Source organism: Heptranchias perlo, chromosome 20, assembly GCF_035084215.1.
Source record: "Heptranchias perlo isolate sHepPer1 chromosome 20, sHepPer1.hap1, whole genome shotgun sequence".
Taxonomy (NCBI): Eukaryota; Metazoa; Chordata; class Chondrichthyes; order Hexanchiformes; family Hexanchidae; genus Heptranchias; species Heptranchias perlo.
In genome coordinates this window covers 23,673,505-23,695,739 of record NC_090344.1, presented here as the reverse complement: position 1 = coordinate 23,695,739, position 22,235 = coordinate 23,673,505, and the positions used below count along the sequence as shown (strand labels likewise).

Here is a 22,235-nt window from a genome sequence, read left to right as displayed (position 1 = left end):
ATAAGGCCGAGACCCAATCAGACGGATAAACGGACAGACAGATAGACAGACAGACATCTGACTCAACGTCAAAACGCAGCGTGATCGAATCACGTTGCGGTGATATCATTTTCACAGTCGCTCAGGGTCCTTCCCACAGGTTTGATAGCGGGGCAGTGTTTTATGGATGGGCTGTTGATTGTTAGTAAAATAATATTGATCGGAATTTAATTTGTTACATTAAAGTGCTCTTTGTTTGTTAATTTTGATCTACATCCTCGACAGTATATACAGAAACAAGTAACAATGTTTAAGGGATGTGGTTTATTCAATATTCGTTGTAAAACCCTGTCAGCTGGTGTAAAAATAAACACAAACTACCCAGCACGCGGGTAAGCCCATAATGCTAAGCTGTATACATGGCCGGTTAGCTCAGTTGGTTAGAGCGTGGTGCTAATAACGCCAAGGTCGCGGGTTCGATACCCGTACGGGCCATAAGGTGACTATTGCAATATTTTGGTAACTTTTAAAAGTTTGGCAGACTTGAGAAACAAGCGAATCCACACAAAATGTCATGAGGTAAATTTTTTGGAGTAACATCCATTAATATGTTTTCTGATCTATCTTTTTGAGGTCCAAAGTGGACGGCCTCAAACTTGCTTACGTTGAAATCCATTTGCCGCAGTTTTGCCCATTCACTTAATCTAGTAATATCTCTGTGATCTCATTCTTCCATCTGCACTGCTTATAATTCTGTCTGTCTTTGTGTCATCTCTCTCTATGTTGGCGGAATCCATAATGAGGGGTTTTAATCTTGAAATTGGAGACAGACCAATCAGGCAAGAAATCAGGAATTACTTTAGCAAACAAAATACGGCCGAAAGCTGGAACTCTCTCGGCCAGAAGGATGTGGATTGTGGCTCAATTCAAATTTTCAAGACTGATATTGGTCGATCATTTCTCGGTTTGGGTTCCAAGGGATTTGTGTCCAAGGCGGGGAAGGAGAGTTGAGTTGCAGATCACATCATGATCGAATTGAATGGCACAGCAGGAAGAGGGGCTGAATGGCCCTCTCCTGTTCCGATGTTCCTTTTCAGCTCAGCGTGGTGCTGAATGACGTGCAAAAGGCATCAGACTGACTCCAGAATGAAAATCAGGTGCACAGAAGGAGAAACCCTGAGATTGCAGAACGAACTGAACCCCTGCAACAAAGCCAACAGCTGTCTCTCTACAATAATAGAATGGGAAAAATTTTAGCAACCAGCCCGGCTAGCTCAGTCGGTAGAGCATGAGACTCTTAATCTCAGGGTCGTGGGTTCGAGCCCCACGTTGGGCGATTTGTGTTCTATTTTTCACAATGGGTAATAAAATTTATAAAATTGCAACCTCTTTTCTCGAGTTCATGAAATCCAGTCAAAAAACAGACACAACACTGAGCTGTGTGAAATGAAACATAGAGCGTTGCCAAATATCCAGTCCCTCCAGATTCGACCTTCTCATTCCCTCCAGATGGGACACGGCAGATTATCGGTTCAATCGGCTTCATTTATTGCTGTTATCAAAAATGTTGAATGTTCGAAATTGTAATATTTAGAAGATGATATCTCTGGATCCATTCGCCTCTCTGATACCTCCTGAGCCCCCCTTACCCTCTTTGATTCTCGCTGAGCTCCTTAACTTCTCTGATACACTCTGTCTCTGACCTCAGAGAGTCCATGATCATCTTTGAACCTTGTCAGCGTTCTTTACATTCTCTCATACCCACTGAGTGCCCCTTACACAGATCTGCCCTGAGCCCCCTTACACTCTCTCAGACTCGGCAGTCCTTCCCCTCTCTCAGTTCTTAATGTACTCTCCGATGCCCTCTGACAGTCCCTTCCCTTCTCTGAGCCCCCTGACACTTTCTGATGACATCTGACTATCCCTTCCCCGCTCTGAGATCCCCTTACACTCTCTGATACCCTCTGACAGTCCCTTCCCCTCTCTGAGATCCCCTTGCCCCGATGGATCGCCACTAAGAAGCCATTAGGCTCCCTGATACATTCTCAGAAACCATTACCCTCCCTGATATCCAAGTGCGATGTAATTTTACAGGTGGATCGACCGGTCTGTGTTAAGGATGAGATCCAGAATTTGTTCGGTCGCTGCTACTTCGGACTCTCGGAATCTGAGAGCTCTATCGGCGATCGGTACCGATCTGCTACTATAAACTGTGTGTGGGTGTATGAGCGCGCTGTTGCTTTATAAACCGAATGAGTTTATATATGAGAGCGATGTTTATATGTGAACTGTGGGTGTAAAATATGAGTGCGATGTTTATATATGAACTGTGGGTGAGTATATATGAATGCGATGTTTATATGTGAACTGTGAGTGAGTATAAATGAGCCACAGCAATGTGGTTGATTCTTAATTGCCCTCTGAAAAGGTCTAGCAAGCCACTCAGTTGTAAAATCTCGCTAATAAAAGTCATAATAAGAATAAAACCGGACGGACCACCCGGCATCGGACCACTAGGCACCGGACACGACAAAGGCAAACCAAGCCCAGTCGACCCTGCAAAGTCCTCCTCACTAACATCTGGGGACTTGTGCCAAAATTGGGAGAGCTATCCCACAGACTAGTCAAGCAACAGCCTGACATAGCCATACTTACAGAATCATACCTTTCAGCCAACGTCCAAGATTCTTCCATCACCATCCCTGTGCATGTCCTGTCCCACCGGCAGGACAGACCGACCAGAGGTGGCGGTGCAGTGATATACAGTCAGGAGGGAGTGGCCCTGGGAGTCCTCAACATTGACTCTGGACCCCATGAAATCTCATGGCATCAGGTCAAACAAGTGCAAGAAAAGCTCCTGCAGATTACCACCAACCGCCCTCCCTCAGCTGATGTATCAATCCTCCTCCATGTTGAACACCACTTGGGGGAAGCACTGAGGGTAGCAAGGGCACAGGATGTACTCTAGATGGAGGACTTCAATGTCCATCACCAAGAGTGGCTCGGTCGTATCACTGCTGACTGAGCTGGCCGAGTCCCGAAGGACATAGCTGCCAGACTGGAACTGCGGCAGATGGTGAGAGAACCAACACGAGGGAAAAAGTTACTTGACCTCGTCGTCAACAATCTATCTGTCGCAAATGCATCTGTCCATGACAATATAGGTAGGAGTGACCACCGCACCGTCCTCGTGGAGACGAAGTCCCGTCTTCGCAATGAAGATACCATCCAACGTGTTGTGTGGCACTATCAGCGTGCAAAATGGGATAGATTCAGAACAGGTCTAGCAGCTCAAAACTGGGCATCCATGAGGTGCTGTGGGCCATCAACAGTAGCAGAAATGTATTCCAGCATAATCTGTAATATCTTGGCCCGGCATATTCCTCACTCTACCTTTAATAAACAAGCCAGGGGATCAACCCTGGTTCAATGTGGAGTGCATAAGAGCATGCCAGGAACAGCACCAGGCGTACCTAAAAATTAGGTTCCAACCTAGTGAAGTTACAATTCAGGACTACATGCATGTTAAACAGCGGAAGCAACATGCCATAGACAGAGCTAAGCGAATCCACAACCAACGGATCACATCAAAGCTCTGCAGTCCTGCCACATCCAGTCGTGAATGGTGGTGGACAATTAAACAACTAACGGGAGGAGGAGGCTGTGTAAACATCCCCATCCTCAATGATGGCAGAATCCAGCACGTGAGTGCAAAAGACAAGGCTGAAGCGTTTGCAAACATCTTCAGGAAGAAGTGCCGAGTGGATGATCCATCTCAGCCTCCTCCCGATATCTCCACCATCACAGAAGCCAGTCTTCAGCCAATTCGAATCACTCCCAGTGATATCAAGAAACGGCTGAGTGCACTGGATACAGCAAAGGCTATGGGCCCCGACAACATCCCGGCTGCAGTGTTGAAGACTTGTGCTCCAGAACGAGCTGCGCCTCTAGCCAAACTGTTCCAGTACAGCTACAACACTGGCATCTACCCGACAACGAGGAAAATTGCCCAGGTATGTCCTGTCCACAAAAAGCAGGACAAATCAAATCCGGCCAATTACCGCCCCATCAGTCTACTATCAATCATCAGCAAAGTGATGGAAGGTGTCGTCGACAGTGCTATCAAGCGGCACTTACTCACCAATAACCTGCTCACCGATGCTCAGTTTGGGTTCCGCCAGGATCACTCGGCTCCAGACCTCATTACAGCCTTGGTCCAAACATGGACAAAAGAGCTGCATTCCAGAGGTGAGGTGAGAGTGACTGCCCTTCATTTCAAGGCAGCATTTGACCGAGTGTGGCACCAAGGAGCTCCAGTAAAATTGAAGTCAATGGGAATCAGGGGGAAAACTGTCCAGTGGCTGGAGTCATACTTCGCAAAAAGGAAGATTGTAGTGGTTGTTGGAGGCCAAACATTTCAGCCCCTGGATATTGCTGCAGGAGTTCCTCAGGGCAGTGTCCTAGGCGCAACCATCTTCAGCTGCTTCATCAATGACCTTCCCTCCATCATAAGGTCAGAAATGGGGATGTTCGCTGATGATTGCAAAGTGTTCAGTTCCATTCGTAACCCCTCAAATCACGAAGCAGTTCGATCCGGCATGTAGCAAGACCTGGACAACATCCAGGCTTGGGCTCATAAGTGGCAAGTAACATTGGCGCCAGACAAGGGCCAGGCAATGACCATCTCGTACAAGAGACAGTCTCACCACCTCCCCTTGACATTCAACGGCATTACCATCGCCGAATCCCCCACCATCAACATCCTGGGGCTCCCCATTGACCAGAAACTTAACTGGACCATCCATATAAATACTGTGGCTGCAAGAGCAGGTCAGAGGCTAGATATTCTGCGGCGAGTGACTCACCTCCTGACTCCCCAAAGTCTTTCTATCATCTACAAGTCACAAGTCAGGAGTGTGATGGAATAATCTCCACTCGCCTGGATGAGTGCAGCTCCAACAACACATAAGAAGCTCGACACCATCCAGGACAAAGCAGCCCGCTTGATTGGCACCCCATCCACCACCCTAAACATTCACTCCCTTCACCACCGGCGCACAGTGGCTGCAGTGTTCATCATCCACAGGATGCAGTGCAGCAACTCGCCAAGGCTTCTTCGACAGCACCTCCCAAACCCGCGACCTCTACCAGCTAGAAGGACAAGGGCAGCAGGCACATGGGAACAACACCACCTGCACGTACCCCGCCAAGTCACACACCATCCCGACTTGGAAATATATCGCCGTTCCTTCATCGTCGCTGGGTCAAAATCCTGGAACTCCCTTCCTAACAGCACTGTGGGAGAAGCTTCACCGCACGGACTGCAGCAGTTCTAGAAGGCGGCTCACCACCACCTTCTCAAGGCCAATTAGGGATGGGCAATAAATGCTGGCCTCGCCAGCGACGCCCACATCCCATGCACGAATAAAAAAAATGCGATTTTTATATATAAGCTGTGGGTGAGTATTAATGAATGCGATATTTATATATGAGCTATGGGTGAGTTTATATGAATGCAATGTTTATATATGAACTGTGGGTGTTTATATATGCGTGCGATGTTTATATATGAAATGTGGATATGTATGTATGAGTGCGATGTTGATCGATGGACTGTCGATTTGTTTTTGTGGGTGCGATGTTTATATATGAACTGTCGTTGTATATATAGGTGTGCGATGTTTAAATATGAACTGTGGGTGAGTGTATATGAGTGAGATGTTTATATACGAACAGTGGATGTGTATATATGAGTGCAGTATTGACATATGAACTGTGGGTGTTCATATATGAGTGCGATGTTTATATATGAACTGTGGATGTGTATATATGAATGTGATGTTTATATATGAACTGTGGATGTGTATATATGAGTGTGATGTTTATATATGAATTGTGGGTGTGTCTATATGAGTGCGATGTTTATATATGAACTGTGGGTATGTATTTCTGAGTGCGATGTTTATATATGAATTGTGGGTGTGTATATATGAGTGTGATGTTTATATATGAATTGTTGGTGTGTGTTTATGCGTGCGATGTTCATATATGAACTGTGGGTGCGTATATATGAATGAGATGTTTATACATGAACTGTGGGTGTGTATATATGAGTGAGATGTTTATATATGAACTGTGGGTGTGTATATATAAGTGCGATGTTTATATATATGAACTGTTGTTGTGTGTATGTGAGTGCGGTGTTTATCCATGGACTCTGGTTGGGTATATATGAGTGTGGTGTTTATATATGAAGTGCGGTAATGAACAGCAAGGCGTCGCTGGGGTTATATTTTCTTGCAAGACAATGGCGAAAAGTTGCATTTGCTTTGGTGTCCCAATAGCTCAGTCGCGGTTGCATTCGACTGAAAACTTAAAGGTCTTTGGTGTAATCCAGTGTTTGGCAGTTTTTGGTTATTTAGTTTCTTCTTCTTTGGGTCGATTCTCGCATTTATTTGCAGTGAAATTTTATCCCCACCACTGAAGGATTGGGGATGGAACAGAGAGACATCAACGATGGGAAATATTTATATCGTCTGTATTTGGTTTTTATTTCTCTGTTACCTTGTGCCTTTTTCTCTTGGTTTTGTCTCTCTCGGTGCCGGGTGACTATTTGATGTGATGCATTTGTTCTAAACTGATCCTTTTTCCACATCTCGGGGCGGTCAGACCCGCTCTGTCTTTCTGTTGTTGCTGATGATCATTAATGGGAACAGGCCGCGAGTTAAACGTTTCTCTGCAAACCGGAGAAAGAAAAATAAAAAGAAAGAATTGTTTCTCCGGCCCAGGGGTAAAGTTGCAATGGATGCTATTCAATAAAATTGTCCCGTGAATTTGTCTGTGGATCTGATTGTAAAGCTTGGATTTTAAAATTACGAAAACCCAAAACAAAGCCCCTTATCAGACCATACAACAATCAAACCCGCGATCACGACATGATGGCATGTTTTACTTTAGCAAGCTGTGCAACCAGTCTCCTAAAATGCAGTCTGAAAAGCGTTTCACATACAAAACAAATCATTATTAAACTTGTGACTGTGACTCGGTAACCTCGTTAGCGTCTCTTTCAGTCTGCAACAGAAAGTTATCGGTTGGTTTATGGTGTTTAAAGAAATATTCCTCTTTTCGTAGAGTTTATTTGGTTTCATGTAATTAATTATATCAGTGTAAGCGCCGAATCATAACCACGAGCCCACCAGGCACCTGTACGGACAGTCCACCCAATCCCGTTACTTTGATCATCTGCCCTCCTCTGCTAGAAAAACAATAGGATGAACAGCCCTTGTCTGTGAAAAGGTGTCCTCTCCCCTTGATCAAACTAATGTGTGCAATTGATGAACTGGAGTGAATTGCGCTCAAAGCAGATCTGGAAAATGCGCAATGTAGCCGCACAGGAATTCCAAATCCACTCTACGTGGAGGAAAAGGAGTGACAGAAACAGAAGGAGATGCCACGTGAAAGATTTGGACCCGGACCTGCTGCATGAGATTTTAAATGTTGTCAGCCTTTAACTGTAGCTCACAGTGTGAGAACAGTCATTGTTATCATTTGCCTTTTATGTATCTTCTTGTACTGCATCTCTTCAATATCCCCGGGTTGTAACAGCACTGCTTTCTTCAAATTAAATCCCATTGTGAAAACATACACGATTTCAAACCAAAGCGAGGTGTGTGAGATTGGAAGGAGAGTGTGAGTGGGGATCATGGGCCCGTGCGTGCGTGCATTTTGGAAATGGGAACAGAGACATCCGCTGCTTGTTGGAGTATTTCACCTCATTTTCCATTTCACGCGCAGGCCTGCCCGCACTCGGTACTGTCATGGCCTGAACAAGTCTTTCGTGTTCTCACAGAAAATGCCACTTTGTGCGAGCAGTTTGTCCGGACTGGGCTGCAATGAGGTAGGACACTGGGAGTATTCAATTAATGAAATCAGTACTTCAAACAGAAAACATTCTTCACTCACTCATCCTGATATATTAGGGTCTCGATACTTGAATTATTGTTCCATTCATTGGAACTTAGGAACATGAGTAGACCATCCAGCCCCTCGAGCGTCCAGGTTAATACATCCTTCCTGATGTGGGTGCCCGGAACTGAATGCAATCCTCCAGTTGGGGTCTTGCCAGAGCTCTGTGCAGCTGTAACATAACATCCACCCCTTGTTTTCCAGCCCTCTTGAGATAAACGGGGAGAGTGAGAGCTCAAGAGAGAAAGCGAGAGTGAGCAAATGGGAGCGAGAGAGAGGACTATGCATTGCACAAACCGTCCCTGTGTCGATTTCTCAGGAGCGCTATGAATCCCCACTGAGCTTTTGAACCACTTACTGCACCGCAGCAAAAGTTCCAAAACAGCATATGGGTAACGTGAAATAACCTAATCGACAGCCGATTTGTGGTGCCATGGGTAGCACGTGGGACTTCTTCAAATCACTGCAAAGGTTGTGTGTCCGAATCTCACCATCGTTGAATTTTAGTTCAGGGTTCGGTGATTTCGGCGCTGGGAAGTGAAATTTTGCAGCAAAACCGCAACAGGATCATTAATGCTCGTCAAGGAAGGGAAATAACCCCCTCCACTTCCTCTTATACAAGTGGCTCCAGTCCCACCCGAATTTATAATGCTTAATCCACTCTGAGCTGGATTGGCGAAACACTCTCAAGATGGAGGCACATCATCTGCTCACCACAAAAGTCAATCTGCTGGACTTCCGGCTCTGTCAGACTGCATGTTCCTTCAGTCAGGTTTCCAACTGGACACATGCATCCTGCTGCCGTGCGAGCATTGGTGCTTGAGGGATAGACTTCTTGCTTGCAGTAATTCTATTCCTGTGAAAGTAGCTCCTGAAGATCGCAAGATGGAAAGTATCGTGACTGAGCGGTCGAACGCGCAGCGTTAAAGCTCAGGCTAAATTCCATAACTTGTAGATGGATCAAAATCATAGTTTGCGGCTCCAATACCGCAGCCTCCCTCCTGTAAACTAATAACACTAAATATCTCATCTGATATTGCAACAAGAGGAACCACGTGGCGATACAAATAATTGATGCATTTTGGAACACTCAATTATACGTTCAGCTCCGTTCGAAATGTTCACAAGGAAATGGATTCGGTGATCTAGGTGAGACTCGACTAACAACCTCGCCATTTCCCGACCTTGTCCGGTCATATAAGGACCGCGCACTGACTGATTGCGCTGCTAGAGCCCGGTCACTTTGATCACCTCTCCTACTCTGCTGGAAAGAATCTTAAGGTGAGAAACGTGTCCTGTCCCCGTGATGAAAATAATATCTGCACTTTCACTTTCAGCTTCTTTCACATCCTCTGCTCCATCGCACTACAATCGGGTTTTCTGTGAACAGATCAAAATAAATTTTGGCAGAAATTCTAACAGCAGTGGGATTCAAACCCACGCCTCTATAGAAATTAAATTTAACACTTTAGACCGCGAGGCCGCGCTACCATAATGTCACAGTAATGTTTAAAGAGCTGTTTAATGCTCAAATAAATGAATTGAAGCTAACTGACCGCATTTACCCCGTGCTCGGGTTGTTCTTAGATCAGAGAACGTTAAGAGGTGATTTGATCGAAGTGTTCAAAATCATGAAGGGTTGGAATAAATAAATAAAGAGAAACTGTTCCCATTGGCGGAAGCGTCGAGAACCAGAGGACACAGATTTAAGGTGATTGGCAAAAGAACCAAAGGCGACATAAGGAAACACTTCTTTACCCAGCGAGTATTTATAATCTGGAATGCGCTGATTGAAAGGTGGCTTTCAAAAAGGAATTGGATAAATACTTGAAGGGAAATAAATTCAGGGCTAACGGGAAGGGGCGGGGGGATGGGACTATCTTGATTGCTTTAACAACGAGCCGGTACGAGCTCGATGGGACGAATGGCCTCCTTCTCTGCTGTAACCATTTTATGATTCTATGATTCTTTTTGTACTCTTTATTTTCTTTGCATGCATTTCTCCATCTCTCCCTGTCTTTGTCTCTTGTGTTGTCCTCTGATGGACTTCTCAGGCTTCCTTGAACGGCGTTGGCTGATCGATCCTGCAACACCAGCAGAGAAGGTTAAAGAAAGGTTGAGACGGTCGGAAAAGTAAAGGTGCAACCCCGCTGCTGCAGCCAATGTCTAAACATTAAGATCTCTTCGCTCTCACAGTGAAACAAAGCACCAATTTGATTGAAGTATACTTATGGGAGAGTGTATATTATCACCATTTTGAGACAGACGGCAATTATATCATAGAATCATAGATTCATTAAAATTTACGTTAGCGGAGGCCATTCGGCCCATCATGTTTGTACCGGTCAGAAAAGAGATATCCAGCATCACCCAACTTACCAGCGTTTAGTCCGTAGTCTTGTCGATTACGGCTCTTCAAGTGCATATTGATGTGCTTTTTAAACCCGATGAGGGTTTCTGCTTCTCCCACCCTCTCAGGCAGTGAGTTCCAGACCCTCACCACCCGCTGGGTGGAGCAAAATTCCCCTCTGCTCCACTCTAATCCTTCTACCAATTACCTTAAATCTATGACCCTTTTTATTGAACTCTCTGCTACGTGAATCAGGTCCTTCCTATCCACTCTATCGAGGCCCGTGATAATTTTATACACCTCAATTAAATCTCGCCTCAGCCTCGTCGGTTCCAGAGAAAACAACCTCAGCCTATCCAATCTATCCTCATAGCCAAAATTCTCCACTCTTCGCAACATCGTCGTAAATCTCTGTACCATTTCGAGTGTCGTCCCATCTTTCCTGTAATGTGGTGACTAAAACTGTACGCAATACTCCAGCTGTAGCCGAACTAGTGCTTTATTCAGTTCCAGAATATCCTCCCTGCTCTTACATTCTATGCCTCGGCTAATAAAGCAAAGTATCCTTTATATCTTTTTCACCACCTTAACCACCTCTCCTCTTCCCTTCAGGGATCTGTGGACATGCACTCCAAGGTCTCTCTTTTTAACGACACCTCTCAGTGTCCTCCAAAGCAATGTAGTTTCCGAGCAACTAATTCTGAAACGTCTTGCTTGATCATATAAGTCGTAGAGACGAAACCAATTTAGTAAAGGGAAACTAATATTGGTGACTGGAAATAGTTAGTGTACAACTTGATATTGCTGTGTACCGGAATAGAAAACGAGATTGGATGGACAGAAGAGGTCTGAAAGGGTAGCCGATCGGCTATGGGAGACAGCGAAGCTTTAAACTGGCTGCATGACGTAGGTAACAGCGTCTGGTTGGTCTAGATGTATGATTCTTGTTTCGGGGGCTTTGCTTGATTAATATCTGAGAGTCCCGGGGTAAAATCCCCAATAAGCTCTTGCTGTTCAGCTACGTTGAGTGTAAAATTCACCAATTGGCTTCTGACATCTTTTCAGTGTTCCTGTTGGTAGGATTAAAGTGCATGTTTGAGCTCCAGAGGACAGAGTGCTGAAGTTTCCAAAGTGCAACACATGTGAAGTAAATAAAATGTCTCAAGATGATGCAGAGATTGATGCTGAATGTGAATCTCCCCCTATTCAGGTGGTCTCATTGATATTGGATGACGGGACAGGGAACGACATATGGAAGTTTGCCGATGACACCAAAATGGGCAGCGTTATAAGCAGTGCAGATTATATAGGAAGAGGAACACAGGAAAAGGAGTAGACCATTCAGCCCCTCGTGCCTGCTCCGCCATTTGATAAGATCATGGCTGATCTGTGATCTAACTCCATATACCTGCCTTTGGCCCATATCCCTTAATACCTTTGGTTGCCAAAAAGCTATCTATCTCAGATTTAAATTTATAAATTGAGCTAGTATCAATTGCCATTTGCGGAAGAGAGTTCCAAACTTCTACAACCTTTTGTGTGTAGAAATGTTTTCTAATCTCGCTCCTGAAAGGTCTGGCTCCAATTTTTAGACATTGCCCCCTACTTCCAAAATCCCCAACCAGCGGAAATAGTTTCTCTCTATCCACTCTATCTGTTCCCCTTAATATCTTATAAACTTCGATCAGATCACCCCTTAACCTTCGAAATTCTGGAGAATGCAACCCCAATTTGTGTAATCTCTCTTCGTAACTTAACCCTTGAAGTCCGGGTATCATTCTGGTAAATTCCAGAGAGACATTAATATAATGAATGAATGGGCAAAACTGTGGCAAATGGATTTCAATATAAGCAAGTGTGAGGTCATCCACTTTGGACCTCAAAAGGATAGATCAGAATACTTTATAAAAGGTGAAAAATTCGAAACTGTGCAGTTCCAAAGGAACTTAGGTGTCCATGTACATAGATCAACAACATGTCATGGACACGAACAGAATATAATCCAAAAGGCTAATGGAATGGTGGCCTATATGTTTAGAGGATGAGAATAGACATTATGCTACAGCTACACAAAGCTCTGGTTGGACCACACCTGGAGTACTGTGTTCAGTTTTGGGCACCGCACCTTAGGAAGGATATATTGGCCTTGGAGGGAGTGCAGTGTGATTTACTAGAAAGATAACTGGACTCTAGGCAATAAATTATGAGGAGAGATTGCACAAACTATAGTTGTATTCCCTTCAATTTTGTAGATGAAGGGTTGACGTGATCGAAATGTTCAAGATATTCAGAGGAACTGATGGGGTAGATGGATAGAAACTATTTCCGCTCGTTGGGGTGTCTAGGACTTGGGGACATCGGCTAAACATTAGAGTCAGGAATTTCAGGAGTTGAAGTTAGGAAACACTTCTACAAGCAAAGTGTTGGAGAAGTTTGGAACTCTCTTCCACAAACGGCAGTTGATGCGAGCTCAATTGTTAATTTCAAACCCGTGATTTATCGATTTTTGTCAACCAAAGATATTTAGAGATATGGGACAAAGGCGGGTACAGGGATGTCGGTCATAACTCAGCCATGATCGTATTGAGTTGCGGAACAGACTCGACGGACCAAAGACCACAACCCTGTTCCGAGGTTCCTCATTGGTGCAAAATGCAAAATGATCTTGCATTGGCCGGGAATCGAACCCGGGTCTCCCGCGTGGCAGGCGAGAATTCTACCCCTGAACCACCAATGCTTGCTTTTGCAGAAATTACATGTTCCTATATGGAATTCTGTCTAAACGAACATGCCGTTGACAGCTGCGATGGCCCAGTGGTTCAAGCGTTGGTCTCAAAACTCCATTGGGGTTTTCCTGCCGAGGTTTGAATTCTGCTCGCAACCCCCAACTGTTTAAAGATCTCTTCAATGCTCAAATAGATTAATTGGAGTTAATTGACTGCATTTACCGCTCTTCCAGCATCAGAGATACTTCAACGTGGCTGGTGCTTTTAATTGAGGTCCAATCTTCTCTTGCAAGATTTCAAGACCCGAGAAGGAATCTCTCCCAATCTGTAACTTAAATTCTGGTCGTTTGCAAAACCTGACATTTATACTCTTTATTTTCTTTGCATGCATCTCTCTATCTTTCCCTGTCTCTGTCTCTTCTCTCTCTGTTGTGCCCGACGGGCTTCTCAGGCTTCCTTGAACGGCGAAGGCTGATCTCACCTGCAACACCAGCAGAGAAAGGTAAAAAAAAGGCACTGAGACGGTTGGAAAAGTAAAGGTGCAACCCAGCTGCTGCAGCTAATGTCTACACACTTATGTCTCTTCACTCTCACAGTGAAACAAAGCATCAATTTGATTAAAGTATACTTCTGGTCGAGTGCATATTATCGCGATGCCGAGACAGACAGCAATTATATCATAGAATCCGAGAAAGTTATGCCAAAGAAGGAAGCCATTCTGCACATCGTGCCTGTGCCGGCCGAAAAATCGGTACCGAGCCTCATCTCACTTTCCAGCGTTTGGTCCCTCATCTTGTCGGTTATGGATCTTCACGTGCATATTGAAGTTTTTATTTTTCAATGCGATGAGGGTTTCCGCCTCTCCCAACCTTTCTGGCAGTGATTTTCCGACCCCCACACCCACCACCCTCTGGATGGGAAAAAAAATCACTCCCTCTCATCATTCTACCGATTACCTAAGATTGATGTATCCTGATTATTGACCTCCCTACGAAGGGAAATAGGTCCTTACTATACACTCGATCGAGGCCCGTCATAATGTTATACACCTCAATTAAATCTCCCAACAGCCTCCTCAGTTCCAAAGCAAACAACCCCAGCTTATCCAATCTAATCTCATAGCTAAAATTCTCCAGTTTTGGCAACATTGTCTTAAATCTCCTCTGTACCATCTCTCGTGCAATCACATCTTTCCTGGAATGTGGTGACCACAACTGTATGCAGTATTCTTGCTGTGGCCTAACTATTGTGTTATAAATTTCTACCAGAACCTCCCCTGCTCTTATGTTCTATGCCTCGGCTAAGAAAGGAGAATATTCTTTATGGCTTCTTAACCGCCTTATCCAGCTGTTCTGCTACCTTCTGGGATCTGTGGACATGCACTCCAAGGTTTTGATGTTTATCTACACCTCTCAGTCTCCTCCCAAGCAATGTAGTTTCAGAGCAACTAATTCTGAAAAGTCTGACTTCATAATTCAAGTTGTACAGTCGAAACCAATTTGTTACAGGGAGACTATTATTGGTGACTGGAAGTACTTAATGTACAACTTGATATTGCTGTGCACCGGAACAGAAAACGAGATTGGATGGACAGAAGAGGTCTGAAAGGATGGCCGATCGGCTGTGGGAGGCAGCGCACCTTTCAACTGACTCCACGGCTTCAGCATCAGCGGTTTGTTGGTCTTGGGGTGTGATTTTCGCTTCGAGAGTTGTGTTATGTGATACGCGCGCGATCTCAGCTTCAAATCCCGCCTGACCCCTCCTCTTTCTGTGCTTTTAGTGAAAAGTCACCAATTAGCTTCCGATATCTTTTCAATGTTGCTGTTGGTGGAATTGAATTATATCCAGAGAATGTTTGAGCTCCAGAGGACAGAGTGCGGAAATTTCCAAGGCACAACACAGGTGAAAAAATAAATGTCTCAATATGATGAGGAGATTGAAGCTGAATGTGAATTTACCCCAGTGCAGTCGGTCTCATTGATATAAGATGACGGGATAGAGAGCGACATGTGCAGATGACGCCAAGATGGGCAGCACTGTAAGCAAAGTAGATGGAAGCAGAACATTACAGAGAGTATTTAATATAATAGATGAATGGGCAAAACTGTGGCAAATGGATTTCAAATTAGGTAAGTGTGAGGTCATCCAACTTGGACCTATAGAGCATTGATCAGAATACTTTCTAACTGGTGAAATGCTCGAAACCGTGGAGTTCCAAAGGGACTTAGCGGTCCATATACATAGATCATTAAAATGTCATGGACAGGTACAGAAAATAATCAAAAAGGCTAATGGAAAACTAGCTTTTATATCTAAAGGACCAGAATACAAGGTGATAGACATTATGCTACAGCTATACAAAGCTCTGGTTAGACCACACCTGGAGTACTGTGTTCAATTCTGGGCACCACACCTTAGGAAGGATATTTTGGCCGTGGAGGGAGTGCAGTGAAATTTTGCTAGATTGATACCTGGAATCCAAGGGTTAAATTAGAGGGGAGATTACACAAACTAGGGTTGTATTCCCTGGAATTCAGTAGAATAAGGGCTGATTTGATTGAAGTTTTCAAGATATTACGGGGAACTGTTGGTGTTGATGGAGAGAAACTCTTCCCGCTCGTTCGGATGTCCAGGACTCGGGAACCTGGCCTAAAAATTAGAGTCAGGAATTTCAGGAGTGAAATTAGTTAACACTTCGACAAGCAAACGTGGGTCGAAGTTTGGAACTCTCTTCTGCAAGCGACAGTGTTAGCTTAATTGTTAATTTGAAACCTGAGACTGATAGATTTTTTCGTTAACCAGTGGTATTAAGGGATACGGAGCGAAGGCGGTTATATGGAATTAGGTCACAGATCAGCCATGATCTCACTGAATTGCAGAACCGGCTCGAGTGGCTAAACTGGTCTTCCTAATTGGTGCAAAACACGAAACGTTTTGCATTGTCCGCGAATCGAATCCGTGTCAGAGGCCAGAATTCTCTCCCAGAGCCACCAATACTCGCACGTACACGCACTGCATATGTACATTTATGTTACTCTCATAGTGATTGAAAGCAGCAATTTGAGTAAATTATAATTATGGTAGAATGTAAACTATGACGATGTTGAGACAGACGATTATGTTGTTTCAGAGCAATTCATTTTGCAAAGTGTTATTTGATAATGCAAGTCTTGCATTCAAAGCAAATTTGATAATAAGCGAGAAATATTGTTGATATGAAATGATCAGTGTGGAACCTGATATTGCTCTACATCGTGCATCGTAGAAGAAAGCGGGATTGTATGGACAGAGCCTTCTGAAAGGATGGCGGAACGGCTGCATGGCAGCGAAATTTTACAGCGGCTGCACGGCTCTGTTGCTTGTTGGTCTTTGGGTCTGAATGTCGCTCAGGAAGTTCGAATCGTTCAAAATTCCGAATGAGCCCTGTTATGTCCCCATTTTTAGTCAAAAATCACCAATTGGCTTCTGACATCTTTTCAGCAGTGTAGAAGGCAGTTTTGACTTATCTCCAGCAGAGCATGTTTGAGCACCAGAGGACAGAATGCAGAGGGTTTGTGCACGCAACACAAGTAGACGAAATGAAGATAATCTTTCAAGAAGTTGTAGATTGAAGCCGGCACATGAATTTATCCCAATTCAGACAATCTCATGGGTACAGAACAAAAAAGGTAAAGGATGCTGCATTGGCCTGGAAACAAACCTCTGGTTTCCCGCCGGCAGGCGAGGGTTCCACCACTGAACCACCAATGGACACACGGCTGCAGGCAGCACATGTAGCTTTGGATACATGTCTAGAACATGCAATCTGGCAGAGTTCCTGTGATTACCCTACGCAATCGACTCTACAGTTGCGCGGTGCCCTTTGTGTTAAGTTATGGATCAAGCATGGTCGTGAAATTCACTGGGGGCTCGAAACCAACTTACACGACGATTGTGAAACAGTCAAATAAATAAGAGCTGTAATTACCAGTCAGTGTTTACTTCTCTCAGAGGTTAAGGGATAATCCAGCCCAATGTTCACCTATGAGATTTCAAGACTTGAGACAGAATTTCAAAAAAGCTGTACCATCAATTCTGCTCAATCACGGAATTTGGAGATTTATACTATTTTATTTCTTTGCATGCATCTCTCTATCGCTGTCTGCGTTTCTTCTCTCTCGGCGTTTAACCCTGATGGACTGATCAGGCTTCCTTGAACGGCCAGGTCTGGAAACCGGGGATGGAAAAGACTGTCGGATCTTCAGTCCAATTGTTGGATTTCGGCGGGATGAGCTTTGCTATTTTCCGCCTCCGTTTTCGGAAAATATAAACCCAGATGGGATTTCACCTCCTCAGTCCCGTCACCTCCGGGTAATGGGAATGAACCCAATCTATCACTCGGTCGGAACATCCGTATTTTTATTGCTTAAGAATAAAATTACGGGGTGACAGCTATTTTCAGGACGCATTTTAGAAATTAACACGGAACAGACTTATGCGAAAACTAGAAGCACGTGGAATTAAAGGACCAGTGGTAACATGGGCACCTAATTGGCTCAGCGATCGGAGGCAGAAAGTCGTGGTGAACGGGTACCCTTATACATTAGGGTCTCTATACTTGAATTATTGTTTCATTTATTGGAGCATAGGAACAGGAATAGGCCATTCAGCCCCTCGAGCCTCCAGGTTAACACACCCTTCCTGAGGTGGGGTGCCCAGAACTGAATGATGTCCTCCAGATGGGGTCTCACCAGAGCTCTGTGCAGCTGTAACATAACTTCCGCCCCTTTGTATTCCAGCCTTCTTGAAATAAACGGGGAGAGTGAGAGTTCAAGAGAGAAAGCGAGAGCGAGCAAGACGAATAGAGACAGACAGACAGACAGACAGATCACGAGGCATTGGAGAATCCGTCGCTGTGTCGATTTCTCAGGAGCTGCTGTGAATCCCAACTGAGCTTTCGAACCACTTGCTCCACCGCAGCAAAAAATCATAAGCAGCAAATGGGTAATGTGAAATCACATAATCGATAGCCGATTTGTGGCGAATGGGTCGCACGTTGGACTTCCAATTAGCAGTTCCAAAGTTGTGGATTCCAATTTCACTACCGTTGAAGTTGAGGGCTCAATTTTGGTGGTGGGAATTAGAACTTTGCAGCAAAACCACAACAGGATCACGAATGTTCATCAAAGAAGGGAAACAACCCTCTTGCAGCTCCTGAAAATCGCAAGAATTAAAGTATCGTGACTGAGCGGTCTCACCCGCTGGTTTAAAGCTCCAGTTAAATCCCATAATTTGTAGATGGATCAAAATCACGGTTTGTGGCTCCAATTCCGCAGCCTCCTTCCTGTAAACTAATAAAACTAAACATCTCATCTGTTTTTACAACAGCGTAGGCCGGAGGAACCACATGGCTGAACAAATAACTAGATGCATTTTGTAACACACCAATTGCACATTCTACTCCGTTCGAAATGTTCACAAAGAAAAGGATTGGTTGATCTCGATGAGACTCAACTAACAACCTCGCCATTTCCCGACCCTGGACTGTCATATGAGGACCGCGCACTGACTGATCGCGCCGCAAGAGCCCGGTCACTTTGATCACCCGTCCCTCTCTGCTGGAAGGAATATTAAAGAGAGAGGCCCTCACCTGTGGGAACGTGTCCTGTCCCCGTGATGAAAATAATATCTGCACTTTCACTTTCAGCTTCTTTCACATCCTCTGCTCCATCGCACTACATTCGGGTTTTCTGTGAACAGGTCAAAATAAACATTGGCAGAAATTCTAAGAGCAGTGGGATTCAAACCCACGCCTCTACAGAAATTAAATTTAACACCTTAGACCGCGTGGCCGCGCTACCATTATTTCACAGTAACGTTTAAAGAGCTGTTGAATGCACAAATAAATGAATTGAAGCTAATTGACGGCATTTACCCCGTGCTGGGGCTGTTCTCCTTCGAGCAGAGAAGGTTAAGAGGAGATGTGATCGAAGTGTTCAAAATCATGAAGGGTTTAGATAAAGTAAATAAAGAGAAACTGTTCCCATTGACAGAAGGGTCGAGAACCAGAGGACACAGATTTGAGGTGACTGCCAAAAGAACCAAAGGCGACATGAGGAAACATTTCTTTAACCAGCGAGTAGTTATAATCTGGAATGCGCTGCCTGAAAGGATGGTGGAAGCAAATTCAATCGTGAATTTCAAAAAAGGAATTGGATAAATACTTGGAGGGAAATAAATGCAGGGCTACCGGGAAGCGGCGCGGAAGTGGGACCAACCGGATCGCTCTTACAATGAGCCGGCACGGGTTCGATGGACCGAATAGCCTCCTTCTGTGCTGTAACCATTTTATGATTGTATGATTCTATTTATTCTCTTTATTTTTTTTGCATGCATTTCTCTATCTCTCCCTGTCTCTGTCTCTTGTGTTGTCTCAGGCTTCCTTGAACGGCGTTGGCTGATCGAACCTGCAAAACCAGCAGAGAAGGGTAAAGAATGACTGAGACGGTAGGAAAAGTAAAGGTGCAACCCAGCTGCTGCAGCCAATGTCTACACAATAATGTCTCTTCGCTCTCAAGTAAGTCACTTTCTTTTCATTCCTCTTCTTTCGTTCTTTTTCTTTCTGCCTCCAGCACCTGTGTCCGTATCCTGTTTTTGTTCTCTCATGTGTCTCTGTTGGATGATCAAAAATTCAGACCCGCCGCTTCTTCCAGCTTTTCCTTCCTTCCACAATCATGGTCTATTTCATTGAGACTTTACTGCGGCCTTGCCCACTCTAACATTTACTTTCACATTCTTACGCCTTTATTTTTGCTCGACATCGACCGATGTTTCTCGGGGGCACATGTCCCGTTCGCACCAATGTTCATTTGTGCCTTGAAACCAATCTATACATTTCGATCTCCGTGACTCTTCCAGAGACAAGCACTAAGAAAGCAGGGCTGGCATTCGGAAGGACAGCGGCATACTTTCCCGTGAAATTTCCATGGGGTATCTTGTGACACGGGGGATGTTAACTGAAGAACTGGGTTTTGTTTTCATGGTCGTTGGCGCTTTTCCCCAAGCAGTTGATGTGCGGGAGAGACGGACGGCAGGACATAGCTGCGAATGACGGCTGAAAGATGCAGTTTTGGCAATCTGGGCGGTGCAGTCAAGTCGGAAATGTTCCGCTTGATCTTAATAGGTCTGTGGAAATGGCCGATTGAAAAGGAATGAGGAGAAATGAGAAGAGCGGGAATGGTGAAAAAGTGTCGATTACAGGAGTTTGGCCGTGAGCGAAAGGTCCTTTGAATGTCCGGCGCGGAGGGGATTTTGTTCAGAAACGACACACTTTAAAGCGCGTGGGGAAAGTGAAGTGCGAGCTTTGTCCTTGGGTCAAACTGGGTGTTTTCAGGAAAACAGCCATTGTGAAATCACAAAAATGAAAACAGAAAATGCTTGAAACACTCAGCAGGTCAGGCAGCGCCTGTGCAGAAAGAACCAGAGGGAAGGTTTCAGCCCTCCGAACTTTTTCATCAGAAATGGATAGACTGGTATGTAGAAGAGTAGCTGAACTGTCTAAGATGCTGGTGTCAATCTTTCGATCATGTGGGTTTGAATTCCCCCTCTGCCACATTTGGTGGAACTGTTTATTTTGGCCGCCTCACCTAAAAATCTTCTTTCCAAAGAAATGCGTTTCCGCATTGCTGGCTTACATCTGTTTGCACAAATCAGCAAAGTCTGAATTGCCACCCAAAATGTTTCTTGCACGGAGGTGTTGGGAGTGTAAGGGGTGATCCAGGTGAAGTATCAATCAAAGTGCGCAATGGCCCCCTGGTAAACGAAGTATCTCTTATGGTGAGCATAAGATGAAAGACATGTACCATAATTATGTATTTCTTCTTTGCATCACAGTAGGATTTATTATCAGGGAATGGACATGTGAAGGTCCATTTACGTCATGCTCCGGTCGCTTTGCATCGCCCCTGACACATAGATTCGAATCAGAGAAAGGTTACTGCATGGAAAGAGGCCATTCGGCACATCGAGTCCGTGCCGGCTCTCTGCAAGAGCAATCCAGCTGGACCCCACCGCCCCACCCCGCCCTTTCCCTGTCGCCCTGTATTTTTTTTTCGTTTCAAGTACTTATCCAGTTCCCTGTTGAAGGCCATGATTGAATCTGCCTCCACCACCCCTCGGGCAGTGCATTGCAGATCATAAACACTCGCTGTGTAAAAAAGTTTTTCCTCATGTCACCTTTGGCTCTTTTGCCAAACACCTTAAATCTATGTCCTCTGGTCATTGACCCTTCGGCCAATGGGAACAGTTTCTCTCTATCTGCTCTGTCCAGATCCTTCATGATCCTCGCATCCGTCTCTATTCCAAGGAGAACAACCCCAGCTTCTCCAGTCTATCCATGAAACTAAAGCCCCTCATTCATGGAATCGTTCCAGGAATCACCCACCATCAACATCCTGGTGATCACCATGAACCAGAAAGTTAACTGAACCAGCCATATCAATACTGTGGCGACAAGAGCAGGTCAGAGGTTGGATATTCTGCGCCGAGTTACTCACCACCTGACTCCCCAAAGCCGTCCCACCATCTGCAAGGCGCAAGTCAGGGTTGTAATAGATTACTCATGTGATAGTCACCTACATGAAATATTAACTCTGTTTCTATATCGAAGGATTCTGCCTGACCTGCTGAGGATATCCAGCATTTACTGTTTTCATTTCAGTTTGGCAACATAGCCAGTATTTTCATTTTGAATAAAGGAGCTTGTGTGAGTTTCTGCATGTGACGAGGTGGCCGAGTGGTTAAGGCGATGGATTGCTAATCCATTGTGCGCTGCACGCGTGGGTTCGAATCCCATTCTCGTCGATGTTGTGTTCAATTTTGTTCCTTTCATTCAGTCCATCCAGAAGGTCGAGTCCCTTCCTTCTCGAAACGGCAAACGGAGGTTTTTGCATTGTTTGCTGAAATCAGCAACAGTTCCAACCAAGAAGTTGTTGAGATTGGAAGGTCGCGAAGAATCAAAGTGTACAGTCGTGTCATTGTAAAACGAGTAAATCTTATAGTCAACGTAAGAGAAACTTATGTACCATAATTATGATTTATGTCCGGATCATTCCGTGTCTGTGTCTGTTTGAAAGCGATGTGCTGTCAGTCCCGGATCATTCCATGTCTCTATCTGTTTAAAAGGGATGTGCTGTAAGCCCCGGATCATTCCGTGTCTGTGTCCGTTTAAAAGGGTT

At 44.8% G+C, this 22,235-nt stretch overlaps 4 non-coding genes across 4 annotated transcripts; 3 read left to right on the top strand and 1 right to left on the bottom strand.

Moving 5' to 3' along the window:
• Window positions 1–400: 400 nt before the first annotated feature.
• trnai-aau (transfer RNA isoleucine (anticodon AAU)) lies at window positions 401–474 on the top strand. The gene has a single exon. It is a non-coding gene; the product is annotated as a tRNA-Ile (tRNA).
• Window positions 475–1,242: 768 nt separating this feature from the next.
• trnak-cuu (transfer RNA lysine (anticodon CUU)) lies at window positions 1,243–1,315 on the top strand. Its single transcript has one exon. It is a non-coding gene; the product is annotated as a tRNA-Lys (tRNA).
• An 11,645-nt stretch (window positions 1,316–12,960) lies between these two features.
• Window positions 12,961–13,031, bottom strand: trnag-gcc (transfer RNA glycine (anticodon GCC)). The gene has a single exon. It is a non-coding gene; the product is annotated as a tRNA-Gly (tRNA).
• Window positions 13,032–21,779: 8,748 nt separating this feature from the next.
• trnas-gcu (transfer RNA serine (anticodon GCU)) lies at window positions 21,780–21,861 on the top strand. The gene has a single exon. It is a non-coding gene; the product is annotated as a tRNA-Ser (tRNA).
• The last annotated feature ends 374 nt before the right edge of the window (window positions 21,862–22,235 follow it).